The sequence below is a fragment of the Apis mellifera genome, linkage group LG12 (genome assembly GCF_003254395.2).
Source record: "Apis mellifera strain DH4 linkage group LG12, Amel_HAv3.1, whole genome shotgun sequence".
In the NCBI taxonomy this organism is placed as follows: domain Eukaryota; kingdom Metazoa; phylum Arthropoda; class Insecta; order Hymenoptera; family Apidae; genus Apis; species Apis mellifera.
Window position 1 is genome coordinate 9227044 of NC_037649.1, and position 14652 is coordinate 9241695.

Genomic DNA, 14652 nt, shown 5'->3' on the forward strand with positions numbered 1-14652 from the left:
CTGTTAAAATTAATAAAAGAAACTTGTCTCAAGTTCTAACTTCAAGATGCGATCCTAAAAGTGCAGAAATTTTGCGTAAAAATTGAGTTATTAATAAATTTTCAATATGGCGTTGCTATTGTATTAAACGAACATCGCGTTAATTGTTAATAATTAATTATTTAAAAAGAATTTTACATTAAAATTGATACGTGAAACTTGTTTGAAGTCCTAACTTCGAAATGAGAGCTTAAAAGTCTCAAAATTTTGCATAAAAATTGAATTATTAATAAATTTTCTATGTGGCGTTTTTAAAATGGTGGGGATACTATCTGTCCTTCTCGCACAATATCGCTTTCCTTGTCTTTGAGTTAGCATACCTCCTTGCACATCCTGCTATGCTAGTAACAAGTCGGAGCTTCGCGGATCCAAACGCGAGATGGCGTTGATCAAAATTTTTCGATAGTTACCTAAGTTATCGGCATAATGTACTTTAAATATTTATGGAATGAAAGAAACATAACCACAATTATAATATTTAGAAATGCTTATTTGAGAAACATTGAAAAAAACCTGCATATTTATAAATGTTGCGAAATAAGAAAGTTAGAAAAGTATTGGGAAAAATAGGAAGAGGATATTTTTTGGAAAAAGAAGATAAAAAAAGGTAAAAAATATGAAAATATATAAAAATATTTTTATTAATTTTTGTCGATGCCACAAAATTTGAAATCTCGAAAAAGTAAAAACAAAAAATTAAAAAAATTTCGTATGCCACTTCTTTTTCAATTAAATTCTCCTGTTATGAAGTCTTAAATTTGAACAAAATTTTATGCAATGAAAAGTCTTATACAAGAAAATATTTGAGAAAAAATGTCGTACGAATGTTTATTCCTTACATAAATTTTGCAATGTTAATTTAAAAGAATATAATTTATAATTTTAAAATAAAAATTTTTGTAACAATATTTAATAAAAACTAAAAATTAAGTTATCACATTGTTCGAACATCGATATGCACGAAATATTTTTATAATAATACGTGACTTATCGTTATGTTACGAAACGAATATCGAAAAATGTCTGAGGAACACGTGCTTTTCGTCCATGTCATCAACTATTGGGATTCTTCTGTTTTTAAAAATTCCATCACAAAGATAGAAAATAATATCGTACACGTAAATGTAATATTAATAGTGTACTGAAGATTTACATTGTATAAATCATTGACAACAAAATATAAGATAAAGAGGCAATATAGTTTCAAACATCATAGGTAAATCTTTTTAATATTTTCTTTATACCATTTAAGATCATAATAAGAATATTAGATTTATTTTATGTTATTTTAAATTTAAATGCACATTAACGCGGTTTTCTCATTTATTAAATTACTACGAACTAAAGTCTGTTTATTCAATTTTCTGTATAAACTACATCATTCCGTCGTTCTATGATATCCTCGGTTTCATTTAAGCAAATTTCAAACTACGAATCATCATGATTTCAGATCTCATGATATATGTAAAAGACAATTCATTTGCGCGTTTCGAGATGGAAATCTGTTAAATCCGGACTTTCGTTCAAATTCCAACTTCCAGAGATATGAACATGATCAATAGATTATCAGATTAAACGAAAATTATTAATAATTTATGTAAATTCAAATTAAAAAATAAAAAATGAAAGTAAGTCTAAAAATATCGAATTAACATTTGATATATAATTTAAATAATTATGATAATCAAACTAATTTTTATTAATTTTCAGTGAGAAATTTTGAATTGAATTAAAGACAATATAAATACCTACAAATCATATCCTGGATTATATAGTCAGTTTATAAAGTCAAAATTAGAGATAGAAGGGTTAAAGATTTAAAATGTAAATTGGATTTCGAATGCGAAGACAGTAAGTAACGAGAATTAACAAAATGTATAATTTTTATACAATTTATTAAGAATTTGCAAAAAATGAAATTACAATAAAATTATAATTTTTTATATTGTTTCTTTTTTAAAAGGACAAATTAAGAAAAGTTAGAAAAATATGTATTTTAAAAAAATCGTATTCTGATTCAACGCCAAAATATGTAATCTCTTGAGATTCGCCGCACGTCTTGAGATTCTCTGCGACCCGGATGAGATTTTATTTATGAAGACCGTTTTTCGAGCGTTGGGTGTTGCGGGAATTTTATCGTATTGTCACACATATTCCTCCTTCGTGATCTCGGTCGCTTCGCGGATTGACGAGGACGCAAGAAAGCGGATCTTGCGGGCGTAAAGCCCGAGAAGGAATCTTGGAATGCGTGACTTACAATCAATGGAAGAAATTTTTAATCGTTGATGAATAATATGTGAAAAATATTTATAAAACAGGTAATTCTATTAATTTATAAAATATAGAAATAAAAGAATGATTGAATATGTTTTATTCTTGAATATTCAACTTAAAGAGATAAATATAAATATTTAATTTAAAAAATAAGTAAAATGAGTATGAAATAAATAAACATTTTTTAATCTTTAAAATTTTAAGTCTAGAAAATTGGAGAAAAATTTCAAATATCATGGAATGCGTGGCTTGCAATTAGTTTTTGATTGCTAACGAATATAATGGGAATTTGTAATAGTTGCCAACAAATTTTATGAGTCGTTTTTGGACTTGATTTATGCCACATTTCTGACCATTGTATTCTCGAGAAAAAGAGAAAAAGATCCTGTTCAAAATTATTCTCGATGATGTAATTTAACGAAGGGCCCTGAGATGGAATTTATGATAGTATCATCAGTGTAGGAGATTTTCGAAATTTTACGAAATTCCTTTCTTATGAAGAAATCGAGGAAATTAGGAAACTTCTAGTAATTGGGAAGTAACGTGAAGTTAATTTACGTAATACGTAATCTTTAATCTAATTGCACAGTGATTGGAAGTATGCCTTCTTGAGGCAGTGAACAATGAGTTCAATTGTTACCTATTAAAGTAAAGGAAATCTATCGAGATAAATACTAAAAATATATTGTACATATATTTAGATAGCGATACAAATGAGCAAAAAATAATTGCTGTCTATTTGAAATTAAAACTTTTAAATAGAAAATTCTTAATGAAGTTTAAAGTTACCAAATGAATAAGAAAAAATTCAATAAAATAACTTGTAACTTTTCTGAAACTACAAAAACTTCAACAAACTTCGAGAAAGTCGTGACAAGGCATTTTTTAAAACGAAAAAGAGAAATACTTAAGAAAGATTTTATTAAAAAATAGAAAGTCTTTCAAGAATTTTGAAATATCTTCAATCTGTTGATGATTTCGAACTTCGAATTTTCAATCAATTATATTATTATCCGTCAAAATATCAAAAAATGATCGATGAAAAAAGAAATTTGATTTCTTTATAGTCACGTGTAAAATATTCATCATAAAATTCCCACAATGATTTTCTCTCTATTATATTCCATCTTAAAATAATTTTAAAATAACGCATGTATCAAATTCATTGATATTATTTATTTTTTTTTTACAAATTTTTTTTTTTCCAGCAAAAATATCCATTCGACGAAAATATCCTCATGGATGACACTTGACATGTGATGGAACACGTGCAGTTTGAATAGCTTCGTTGCGGATCGCACAAAATACGGTGGTTGAATATTTCGTACCGGAAAATGTACTCTTACTAGCGATATATGCTGTACACGTTTGACCCCCGTGCGTGAATTTTTAACAAACTTAAGCAGATTCCCCGATCCGCCGCCGCGTGTCCATTCGCAAGAATGCGGTTTATTGACCTCGCGGTTACAGATCGGTGAACCTGATGGCGGGGCTTTTTCGTTTCGACGCGGGCTTATACTGCTACGTCCAACCCAAATTCTACGCTCGAAATGTCAATGTCGAGGCAACTATAGGCAACGAGAAATTGGTGAGGACGTGGGAGGTCGGTGAAATCGATAGAGAGATAGCGCAAAATGTAAATTCGTTATTCTATGCGAGGACATTGTATTTCACGAGTCTATTGAAAGTTTTTAAAAATGATTCTTTTTTTTTTTTTATTTTTTTTTTATTTAAGGTAATCGAGTTTTTTTTAATTTATCTTTTAAATTATACCGAGATATAAGCGATATAACGGTTATTGTCATTTCAGCATAGGTGAATATCGTTCGATATCACTGGTTAGAAGCATGGAACGAACGTTTCGCGACTTGACCCGATTCGAGCAAGCTAATAGGAGTAAGACTTTCGCTTCCATGACAGACACAATTGCCAAACATCTTCCGGAATTCTTCGCCATGGCTCAGATAATTAACCTTTTCCCCTAGAACCTTTAACGACCTCGATACTCGTGGCTCAAGCCCCGTTCGTTTTCTTCGAATCCAGATAAGTATCCCCTTTATCCTATATAGTCCAAATCGATTCACATAACTGCTCTTTTTCTTTCTATTCGTTTTCCACTTTAATTCTCCATTCTATTCTGGTTGAGATTAAAAAAAAAATGCCACATTCGATAATCTTGAAATAAAATAAAAGAAAATTAATTTCCACTATTATCGGATTTAAGTTAATATTTTTTTTTTTCATTCTTTTCAGATTTCGTTCAAGATTTCGTTTTTAAAAAATAAAATGAAGTTTGTTTAAAAGAATCGAAAATGATAAAAATTGAGGAAACTTCAAACTGCATCGGATTGTAAAATTTTATTTTCTTCTTCTTCCTCCTTCTTCGATTCGCGAAATATTCCCAAGACCGGTTGTCTCGGAATGATTGGAACTTGAGGAATGCACCGGTATCAGGATGCGAGGCTGGAAGACAACTCGTTGGACGATTACGAGTATATTAATGAATAGCGGATAATATATCGTGAAACATTGGAGGGCGTTATAAATGTATTGAAAGTATAATGAAGCCGAGAACATGGTAGCCGTAAGGGTTTTTAGAATTGATCGAAGATTAGCGGCGGAAAGATGTGTTCTCGTATCTTCGTGAGATAGCGGAAAGTATCGAGAGAGGCTTGTTGCAAAACGTACAGTTTTTTCGAGGGAATCGAAGAAAATTAATTCGGGCGTGTGGAATAAACGAAAGATATGGATGTAAGTGAGACATTAGAAGGATGTTGTTCGTACGAGAAGAGATAAAGCAAAATGTTGATGATTGCACGTAGGCAGTACTTCGATTGAAATAGTGTATGCGATAACTGGTTGACGTGCATAATTTATATTCTTGCGCGTGGGACATGGTTAATTTCATTAGTCTGTTCGAATTTGAATTTTTAAAAAATATGTACAGTCAAGTTATACTATAGTTTACTAGAGTGAAGAGACGTGTATTAAAATATAAAAAAATGTAAAAAAAGGAAAATATAAATACATTGGCAAAACAAATACGTGTTTTGTGAATGTATTTATACTATCAAAATTATAGGAACTCGCAAACTATTGTTGCGGATGTGAAACTATATTGTCGACGGCCTCGAGATTAAGAAATCGGTCACGGGTCAACAAAAATTAAAGCATCTTGAACTCTTGAAGACAAGGTCGTAAAATTCATCAAAGAACAATCCAAAGATAAAAGAATACATTTTTATAACTTTGATATCATGAAACTCATCAGAGATCGTTAAATACTAGATTTCACTTTCCTTGACTCGCGATTAGATCCGTATATTTCAAAGTCTTTTCGAAGATAAGACAATTTAACTTCAATTAGTTTATAGCAATCACAGCAATTACGAACATTGATTATTCAATTAATCTAATAACTTGGACGATATTGAAACCAAGAATGTTTAAATCTTTAAGTTCTACTTAATTGATAGTGAGTATTGAGCTCAGAGATTGCAAAGTCAGATTGTTTACAATTAATCTCTTCTTGTAACAATGTATTGTTTGTTGTTTGATTGTTGTTTTTTCGATTTTTTAGTTTCTCTCGAGCCGTGATAAATTTCACGGATTAAGGATCAGAGAGTCCAAAGTTTCATAATCTTGTTTTAAAGCATCCTACTAGATTTTTATTCGCTAAAAAATAACTGAAATTCCAGACATGTTAAACGACACATAGAAAGACATATTTCGCATGAAAAGTTCAACATCAGATTAACAACAGAAATTATTTGCTCTTATTCGGATGCTGCAAGTCGGCAACAGTAGTACAAACTCTCTTTCTCTGAATTGCCGCCAGTACAATCCGTGCATAGCATAAAAGGACAACTCAACACGGAGATCTCTGGTATTCTATTCTAAAATGATAGTTGATTTTTCATTGTGACGACTGTACACTCGGCCGATTATGGTAACGACAAATCACGGTCGTGATGTGCGTTAAACGGTTGCATGCTTTTCTGTAAAATAATCTCATTGTCCGCGTGTCCTTCCTTTCAAGAACGTAACCATATAGGGTGAAAGTCAGTGAACTATTCAGGCTATGATACCGTGAAATTGTTACTTATGACCTCGCTGTCGTTGCGCTTCTGCGAAATCTTAATTAGTTCTAACTTCTTATCTTGATCGAACGTCTCTTGAAGTTGCTAATGAAATGCGAATTAACTACGAGTAAACTGGAAACTTGGACTTGAGTGGCCTTACAATCTTTTTAAAACGAACAGCCGACTCATGGAATCGTATTATATCTCTGTTACGGAATAAATTGAATACAGGCAAGCACTGATTAACCTGTTGCTGAAGGAAACATTCTCATTAAGCTCGGATATTATAAAGCTATTGAACAAAGACACGGAAACGAGTAAGACGAAGAGCTTATCTCAATTTTGATTTAATTTAATTTCGAAATTGTAAAGATATCGGAATAAAAGTTGAAAGAAATTTAAATTTCCTTTCGTATATTTAGAAATTGTTTTATTTCTTAAAGTAAAAAACGACTATAGAGAAATAATATAATATCAATCAATTTTCCGTGAATAATAAAATTTATTTTTTTTCATAAGTTTTTTTCAGTTTAAAAATAAATAACAATATTAAATCTTTTTAAGAAAATTTAAAACGACTATTGTCAAACAGTAAAACGACTATGTTGCGAATAAATCAATGAACAACAGTCACTTTCTAATGCTTCTCTCGTTGGCCGGGTACAACTAATAGCGACGAGTAACATCGTCGCTAAACATTGAACTTCGTAAATGGCAAATCATTACATCGTATCGAGAGGTGGTGAGCAGCATTTTAATTTGTTAGCCTGTCGATGTGTCTTAATTTATACCCAACTGTTCCGCACCTGTTGCCATTGTTGGCCTCGAGATCGATGAATTATCGATCTGTAGAGGTTATGATCACGAGAAAATAATTCTCGTTCTGAAAAATGACGTGTTTATCGAATAATTGAATTGGTAACAATCTCTCCGAACGTATTAATTACTCGTTTGAAATATTTCGCCGATTAATAATCTGTTTGGATAATCATCGCTGCGAAACCTGGAAATCACAATTATAATAACATAATTATAATAATAGATATAAAATAAGATATAAAAAAGAAATAACAGTTAAATGTAAATACAATTCATGGCATGAAGATGGGAACGCACGAACATATCGTAAAACTTGTCGTTTGCGCAACCGATCCGTTAAAGAATTCGTGTTGTATCAGAATATCGACCGTAAAAGTCGGCATAGTTTTTATCCGAGAACAAATTGTGCTTTCACGAACATGTATTAAATATCCGATTCTTGGAAAAAAAAAAAAAAAATTTGCGATATACGGAATATATCGAAAAATATATTCACGCTAAATTAACTTTCCTCTCAATCTCACCGTTGACGAAACACCATCTTAACTTATCGTTCTCTACACCTACACTCTGCTCCACAAAGCCAAGATTTCCAAGTCCAACGGATTTCTAATACACGTCACCTCTCCAACGCTTTCACGCGTGTACAATTCCAATTCGAAGAGAGAGAGAGAAAAAAAAAATCTCAAAGGTCGTAAGGTTAATCGAGTCGAGCTTGTTCGATTTCGAAAGAAACGAAAATTGTTTTAACGCTGCGGCGCACCCTACATTACGCCCTCGAAACTGATTATAATTCCAAACATCGCGTACGCACAACACACCGCGTGTCATTAAACCGAAGATTTACGGGTAAAGATCATGAAACGCTTCGGGGGAATCGCGATGTCATCAACCTTTCGTAATCGGCCGTGTTTCGCTATCGAAACCGGCCAGCATCGATGATACTCTCGGCCGATCGCTAAACCGAGATAAAATGTATCCTATTCGTAATCTTCTTCTTGATTCCATGACATTCTCGCTGGAATAGTTTCGAGAAAGAGAGACACTCGAACACGCGGGAATAATTGCCTGGAGATCGAAAGAGATGCGGGTATACATCGTGATCTTCGTTTGCGGATATTAATTGTCTATTGTCCATTTGCATGGATGCGCAAAATCCGATCTTTATGGCGTCGACAAGCTGTGGTTAAAGAATTCCTCGAGATGAGGCTCGTAGGTGAATCGGCAAGTGTCGAAGGAAAATCGATGCCGATTTTCAGTTTCTCGTTCAACGTGTGGGATGTATCAATGATATATCGTTTGTTGAATACACGTACGATCTCTGTCGTTTTGAAATCCGATGACACGGAAGCGATGTGAAATTTGGGACAGATTTGCATATCGATATCCTTTCATGGATATACTTACGCGTATTGTTGTTATTCTGATTTATATAATATTTAAAGAAATGTATTTTGAAGAATCCATCCATGAAACAAATATTATAGTTCGTACAATTGAATATTTACATATATATGGAATTTATAGGATGGATCATCCGAGAGAAAATATTTCAACTTGTTGCTTCGCTATCGGATTATGTTAATTATTATCTTTATTATATATCGTATATACTCGGAGGGGTAGAAAATTTATGATCCTGTTCCTCTTTGTCTATGGACACGTTACGTCACGTTTTATCCGAAGATCAAGAGCAGAAACCAACCTTGACATTGATGCGCAGAAACCGTTTCCTGGCTTGGAGAAAGTTAGGTTATTTTTTATAAATCTGTCGATTTATTCGTGTAGTTCGTATAATTATTATAAATATATTTCCGACATTATAGAAAATAAAATTGTGATTAACGAATCCGGATGGAATACGTAAATTGTACATGATTTATCGTTTTAGAATTCGAGAATTTCAAAAATTCTAATTCTACATGAAAAATTGGAATTTCCGAATACATTAAATTTTTATCTGATTTTCTATGCTTGATATATGCAGATTTATTTCTAAAAATTTAATCATGAATTTATCATAAGAATTTATTTCTCGGATATATTTAAGAGATAATATTGTGAATCTCATTCACAAATCACGTAGCCTTCTAAACTTTCACAATAACCCGTAGTATTACTTGTTACATTAGATAAGTAAACTTCAAAAGTTTCGATTTAAACAGTGTTATCGAAATTTAATTACATTTTTTTCTACTCGCGTAATTATGTTGTCAAAGTAAAGTTCAAGAAACAGAGAATCTTCTTTAATAAATTTTATGCAAACGTAAAAAGAAAAAAAAGTTACTCCAATATTAAAATATTAAAAGTTAAAAATTCGAAGATTCGAAAAATTTTTTCACGCGTATATAAATCTTTACGTAACGTCGTTTTGTTATCAAATCACTTTACATACCAATGTACCGAACCATTAAAAGAAATTTACTTATATTTCATCCGAGCGTTTAGCATTCCGACTTATCTTTGAAAAAAATTACAAGTATACTTACCTACTTCCAAGTTTTTTATCCTATCGAAAGAATAATTCTTGCCCGAGAAAAAGAAGGAAGAGAAAAGGAGAGTAGTCGGTTATTTTCGTTCCGTGTCCTATGATAAGCCCTTGGTACCAGTTTCAAAAGAAACGATGTCGAGGCGGAGTCGTAAAAAGGATCTTGGCCCCGAAACCAGTTTGGTCCAGGAAAATCAGCAAGCAAATTCTTTTTTGTCGTTTCCAAAGTGTAAAAAATGGAAGCACAAAACAGTGCACGGTGTTGGCCATCGACCTGTGACTCGTGAATTCGAACGAAATCTTGCGATTACTGCCGCGAAACCGGTTAAAGCTCGCTCTTTGCGATCGTACGAATTTAAAGAAAGAAAAAAAAAACGTATAATTTGCGAATATTGAAAATGTTTAAAAGTAGCCTTGCCTTTGAAATTTCTCTTAACTTGCGCAACAACGTATTTTAATGAAATAAAATTGGAAAAAATAAAAAATAGTCATTATCTTTAATTTTAATAAATTCATTCTTCTATAGATTATTCTATAGATTAATTATTCGAAATATTGAAATTTTTTTATTGCTTTTTTATCTTTTCTTTTTAACCTCGTCATTATTTCATAATTCAATTTACATAGTGATTGTATCTATGAACGAAAAATCTATCTTTTCAGATACCTGTTTTCTAAAATTTAAAACAAAAGCTATATATATATGAATGAATTAATCGGTTCAAGCTTCGTAAATTGGATATATTTTTTTTCAAAATTAAATTGAAAATTGGTCGATGATTAATCTCGAGTTCCGTGAAATGGCATTAAAGTATTAGAACAAAGAATGGTGTGCATTAATGTCATGAAAGAACGAACCGCCCACTAGCTTCGACAACGTGAACTATTGCAAAATCGTTAGGGACATAGAACACCACGTCATCCTTAATATCATCTTCGTGATGAAGATCGTCTGGATCGATGAAGATTCACGATTGTCTGAAATCGAAATTAATCATAAGGTTCGTAATCAGGAATATAAATAGTTTAACATCTAGTTATTTACTATATTTATATAACTTAGTTGTTTCTTCTTGTCGTCTTTGCTGTGCAACATTGACGAGACGAAACTTGGCAAGTATAAGATAGTTCGACCAATTAATTAAATCATAATCATTTTTTTCTTTTAACTCGATTTATCTTCTTCATCGTTTTATTGGTAATGGAACTTTAAAAGCATCGTAATTTTGGTAAGTGCATATTAAGAACTCGTTATTAAATATCTTGAAAGTGATGCCGAGTTTTACATTGGGCTACATTTAAAATTCTTTTTTATCGTAATAGGTTGAATTAATTTTTGTTCAAAATAAAATAATAAATTTTCTCGAAGATTTTTAAATGATTGTACAAAAATAAATAATTATGATACAGTCGAAAATTTATGAGAAATACTTTTTGATACAAATATTAATTAAAAGATAATCGTGAAACTTGAATTCTCCACAAATATTTTGTCTACTGTTTTATCTTGATATAATAATGAAATGATATAATTTCATATTGTGTAATCTATTTATATAACCACAATACTCGTAACATAATCTAGTTGATTGATTCGATCTGCCATCTCGAGAATAGGATTAAAGTGGGTCTGTTTAAATATGCGAAACCCAAAACATTTTATTCGCGATTATAATCAAACAGACATTGAAATCATGGTGGAATAAATGAGCTCATTTGTAGAAACTCGAGACAACCTTTTTGTGATCCGTCCATCACGAAAAGAGAATGGCGAAGAACGATTATCCATAAGAGTGCGTTCTACTAACTCTGAGACCACCTTGACATGGTTGTTCACATTTCAACCGAATGCTCTTGCTCTTTAACATCGTTACAGAGATAATTATAATCAAAATGTATATTATGAGTAACATTAATTCTTACCTTACCAAAAATTTTACGCATTTTTGAACATTTAAATTTAACGTTGTATCATAATATACAGGTATCATAATATAAACTATATATATGCATACACTTTACTTATACGTATTTTCAAGAGATGTACTTATTTTCCTATAAAACGTGCGCTATAATATACACTCATATACGCAATTGTCTATACAAGATTCTCAAAGGGATTGTTGTTCTCTTCCTTCGATGGGATCATTTCCGTCGGTTGAACGAGGGAGGATGTGAAATCGTGAATTTCACAAGTTACGTGTCCCCAGAGGACCAATGAAAAAAAGGAAACGAAGATAAGAGTATCAGAAGGCTCGTAACGTAATCTCGAATTTAAATATTTTACAACATCTAGATACAAGATGAGATGTTTCTTGCAATACGAATTATGAAATTCGAATCCCTTATCCCCGGAAGATCCTTTCAGCAGCCATCTTCTTTCATCAACGAAAGATCTTCTTTGTCCGTAGGATAAAGAAATTTACAACAGCCGTAAATTAAAATGATCTCAAAATGATCTTTTTCCAGGAGAAATGATAAATAATTGGATTAAAATGGCGGAATGATGGTATAAATTTAACGAGGCGCGCACCTCAAATTATAATTGAACCGATTTCATAATAAGATTTTTTATTATTCGTTTATTTTTCAATTTCGAGATATCGGAAATAGCAGGCTCCTATCTCGATCGATCGTTCAAAAGAAACGAGCCAGAAAAGATTCGCGTGTAAGGATTCCTCGAATTCATCGCGAAATTATTTAGAGGAGAGACGTTTGATTTTAATTTCGTCCGTGAAAAAGAAATTCCCGCGCGCGAGGAACGCGTGAATAAAGCTCTCGTTGCATCACGTACGAGACGATTTACCATGGCAAAAATAAACGACGGTACGCAATTACATCTGCGTTGCGTTAAACACGGGGGAAGTAAAGTATCGTGAATAGCAAGTAAAGTAAAATGGCTGTGATCTGCACAGGAAAACTGTGATCTTATCGCTGATTAATTGACATCAAGAACGTGTTACCAGCTGCTTCTCTTATCTGTTCTTTGGATTTTTATTTGCTCACTTCGTTCCTTCGTCGTGTGTTTTTATTTCTTAATTAAGTCGAGTAGCTTTATCGAGGATCAGTCTTAAATGGAAGAGAGAAATTTTAAGTCTGGAGGTAAAGGATGGTATTTACGACAAAAAGTCGTTTTTCTTTCTTTCTTTTTTTTTTTTTTTTTTTTTTTTTTAACTCATCCTTGTCTCGAAATGAATATAATCTAATGTCGTCGCGAAAAAAACTACGCACGATGTCCGTTAAATGTCATCCTTGACATCTTTGGACAAAATAGATAACTTTCAATAGACAACAGAAAAAAAAACTGCGTGTACTTATATTCCTTGGACGGGAACAATTGCGTAATTTCAAATTGCATTTACTTCACTTGAACCTTTATCTCGATAGTAAGAATTTATCAAGATCAAACGATAAATTACGATTAAATGATCTCAGAATTTTTAATCCATTGAAATCCATATATAGCGTTGCCCTTTATTTTAATTAGATGAATAAGAAATTGAATAAGAGAAAATAATTGTTAAAAGATTGTTTTGAAATAAAAATTGTGATAATTTGATTTCAATTTTATGCATAAAAAGTATCACAAATTCTTTTTTTTTTTTTTAATGTTTTTATTAATTTGTTCAAATATAGATAACAAATGTACAAAGAAAGTAGAACAACAGTTGACAATTCAGTAAAAGTAATTATAAATCGAAATGAAGCGGACCTATACATATACTATATATGTATATCATAAATGCTGCAAGAAGAGATGTTAAATATATCGTGTCTCAGGCACATTAGTATATTTTTTTTTTAATTTGGACATATACCATTTCACATCTATTAGATACATTATTCTATCCGAGATGACAAATCTGGCTAATGAATGGAAATGTTCGTAATCCACTGAAAAATTAACTGTTGATTCAATTGCTTTGTAACTTTCTAAATATCGCTTCACCGATTCTTCCTTTACTCGAAGCGAATTTTTTATCATTCGAGTATCGAAATAAATAAAAAATATTTATTACATCGTTCGTTTTTCGTAAATAATACTACTGTTACAATGTAAAATTCACTATTCTTGTACTGGCTGGATCTAGTCTTTATTAAATGTATAATCTTTTTTTTTTAAATAGAGAACATTACGCGCAGTCATAACGATGAGCAAATATACACATAATATAAATTTCAAAAAAAAAAAAAAATTTTGGTGTGACATATTAAATAAATTAACATTCAATATTTTAACTAAAAAAATATACTAAATTGTCTAAATTCTTTCTATAAATTACATTTTGAGAGGAACATATCATTTTTTATTATTCAAATATTTCTTTCAATTAAATTAATCTTAAAAATATAATATTTTAAAAACAAATGTATATGTAATATTATTCAAGAACATTAATTGCATAAAAATTTTCATTTAATTATTAAAGCTGAAAATTCTTGTATCTTATAATATCAAGTACTTTAATTCGAATTACGTGAATGCTGGAACTTGCATATAATGTTACACGTATATTACGTTATAAATAATATACGTATAAATATGTTATTACAAAATTCAAAATTCATAATTGATCAACTTTCTATCGTAAATATATATATTATTGCGATATTAGCGGTTATGGAATAATGAGAAGCCTAAATTCGTTATTTGCAATCTACTGTAAAAATCTGCTTTTGTTATATTTTGTTTGCTCTTCATATATTAGAAAAATTCCAATAAATTCAATCATATTATTGTAAACGATCAAATTATACTTAAAACTAAAAATAGTGCTGTAGGAAGACTAAACCCAAAAAACTATAATTTTTGCAATGGATACTATAATATATATATATACAATATATATATATATTATGAATCTCTCGAATGAAAAAAAATGCTTGAACGATACATTAATTGCTTGTTTGCTTATATGTTTTCTACGTTAAATTTAATCGATTTTTACA

The 14652-nt window shown here is 30.9% G+C and overlaps 2 long non-coding RNA genes across 3 annotated transcripts in view; both read left to right on the top strand.

The window, feature by feature from the left end:
• LOC113219151 overlaps positions 1-14652 on the top strand; it is a 55059-nt gene that overhangs the window by 23522 nt on the left and 16885 nt on the right. The window lies entirely within an intron of this gene.
• On the top strand, positions 1756-6796 carry LOC100576825. Its single transcript, XR_003305858.1, has 3 exons — positions 1756-1890; positions 2003-2357; positions 3522-6796. It is a non-coding gene; the product is annotated as an uncharacterized LOC100576825 (long non-coding RNA).